Source organism: Eriocheir sinensis, chromosome 33, assembly GCF_024679095.1.
Source record: "Eriocheir sinensis breed Jianghai 21 chromosome 33, ASM2467909v1, whole genome shotgun sequence".
NCBI classification, from domain to species: domain Eukaryota; kingdom Metazoa; phylum Arthropoda; class Malacostraca; order Decapoda; family Varunidae; genus Eriocheir; species Eriocheir sinensis.
The window spans coordinates 8,816,136-8,818,594 of record NC_066541.1 but is presented as its reverse complement, the minus strand read 5'-3'; the positions used below and the strand labels follow the sequence as shown (position 1 = coordinate 8,818,594).

Here is a 2,459-nt window from a genome sequence, read left to right as displayed (position 1 = left end):
GTCTCGGGTGACCTTTGGCCCTGCATACTCGGCTCCGTTTGAAAATAACTTTTTTTAATGGTTTAACCTTATCCTCGGTGTCGTCAAGACTACTAAATTATACATGAAGGGTGATATGCCGGAATGTATACGTAGAAGGACAGGAATATGTGTATGTATGCAGCTGTTCATGAATATAGGTATGAAGGTAGTTTGGTTGGTAGGTGTGTATGTCTGCATGTATGTATGTACGTGAGCATGTTTGTGTGTATGAATGTGTATGAAGCGAATAGAAAAGTAAACAGGAAAGCAATCTCCGCTACGGCGTATTTATGAATGTATTACTGCATGCGTGTGAGTGCAATAAACTTACAGGAGGTGACAAGTGCACACGCCGAGATAACACAGTCATGCACGTACACACGCACAGCCACACTCATGCAAAAACGCACACGCAGCCAGCCATACAGAGACACGCACACGCACCGCTCATGCATACAGAGCAGCACTTACACACACACTGCACAAACAACACACACACACACACACACACAGACACACGGGGAAGACCATGACGTAACTCCTGCGTACACACACACACACACACACACACACACGGCACAAAACAGTACGAAGTCGTCACCCCCCCCCCCCACACAACTACCATCTCTACCACCACCACCGCCACCAGCTAGTCCTTACGTAAACAGGGTTGGAATTTCGTAAATAAATAGAATGGTCAATGTACACCCATTTTTTTTACTTAATGGGCCAACCTGAGCAGCTGTAATGGAATTTTGCTGCACCAATAGAGTACGACACGCTCTCCCGGCAGCCAGCGACGCTCGGGACTGCCAGGCGGTGGGGGGAGTCGCGGCCGCCTTCTCAGGTGCTAGTTGGCACTTGGCCGTGGCACTGTCAACAAGTGGGTCTCCTCGGCGCCTCAGGATTTACCGCGGTCAGTGAGGCTTGAGTGGCGATGAGCGGCGGTGGTGTGCGGGGCGTCCTGCTGCAACGCGCCGCCGCCCTCGAGGAATGACACCGCGGCCCTTACTTCAGGTGCGTGTGTATGTTTGTGTGTGTGACTGAATATACGCGTGCCTTGCTACTCTTACTACAAGTACTACTACTATCACTACTACCACTCTTATTACTACTGCCACTATTTCTGATCCGGCCGCGTCCCTCCTCCAGACGGTATCAGGGTCGGCGCGCGGCGGGGCGGAACGCGAGCAACAAATATTTAGGTGGTGTCGTGAAGTGATTAACGACTCGACGCGCCTCACGGGACCGGGGGACAGATACCAGCGCGGGGAGGGCACGGGGGGCGGGGAATGTAGGAGCGAGGTACGTGATGGAGAGGGGGTATAGTACAAGGGGTCGTGGGCAGTGACATGGGCGAAGGGGTTAAGAGAAGACAAGGTGGTGGTGGTGACGGTGGAGGTAGAGGTGGAGGTGGGTGGTGATGGTGGGTTAGGAAAGGCAAATTAGAACCTACTGTGCGAGGGTGGAAGGAAGAGACACGAAAGATAAGGAAGCAAGAAGGAGGTGATGATGTGGAAGAGGAGGAAGAGGAGGAAGAGGAAGTTGATGATGATGATGATGATTGTGGTAATGATGATGGTGGTGGTGGTGGTGGTGGTGGAAGCAAAGACGATCGAAGGAGAAGAAAGTACACCAACAAGACGTAATAAGAAACACTAGAAAGATGCACCAATAAAACTTAATTAAAATGAGACTTGAAAGACGAGGAAGAAGAAAGGAAGCCAATGCGAACAAGGAATAAAAGAAAGGCAAGAAAAGAGGAAGGAGGGAAGAAAGAGGGTGGGATGAACAGGAGGCAGAGCAAGCAAGGAGGAGGAGGAGGAGGAGGAGGAGGAGGAGGAGGAGTAAGAAAGGAGGAAACAGCAATAGTGATTAGGGAGGCGGCGAAACAGATGGACAATTAAAACAAGGCGAAATAACAGTAAATAAAGGAAAGGGAGAGAATAGTAGGGAGGGCAAGGCTGAATAACAGGGGAAGGAAGCAATAAGGAGAGAGCAAGAGGGGAGGTAGGAAACAAATGAAAAAACGGAATAACACGAAGAACGGAGACGCACAGGGAAAAAAACAGGAATAACAAGAACAGGAAAACCGGAAGAGCAAGACAGCAAGAGAAAAAGATAGACAGACGTAAAATTGAGATAATAGTCGCAAACGAAAGAAAAAAAAGAGAAGTAACAAGAACAGGAAAACAGGAAGAGCAAGACAGCAAGAGAAAAAGATAGACAGACGTATAATTGAGAAAATAGTCGCAAACGAAAGAAAAAAAAGAGGAGTAACAAGAACAGGAAGCAAAAGAGAAAACGGGAAGAGGAAGAGGAAGAGGCAGCAAGAGTAAGGCCGGGCAAGATAAGCAAACAGAACAAGACGAGAAACACAAACTAAAGAAAATGGGAAGCCTGGCAAGACGGGCGAGTAAAACAAAATGAAAAATAAA

The 2,459-nt window shown here is 48.6% G+C and overlaps 1 protein-coding gene across 1 annotated transcript in view; it reads left to right on the top strand.

Moving 5' to 3' along the window:
• Window positions 1-856: 856 nt before the first annotated feature.
• The window catches only part of LOC127006693 (uncharacterized), a 12,722-nt gene continuing 11,119 nt past the window's right edge, over window positions 857-2,459 (top strand). The window contains exon 1 of the mRNA XM_050876897.1: window positions 857-1,038. The gene's annotated coding sequence lies outside the window, so the exon portion shown is untranslated. The remainder of the gene's footprint in view (window positions 1,039-2,459) is intronic.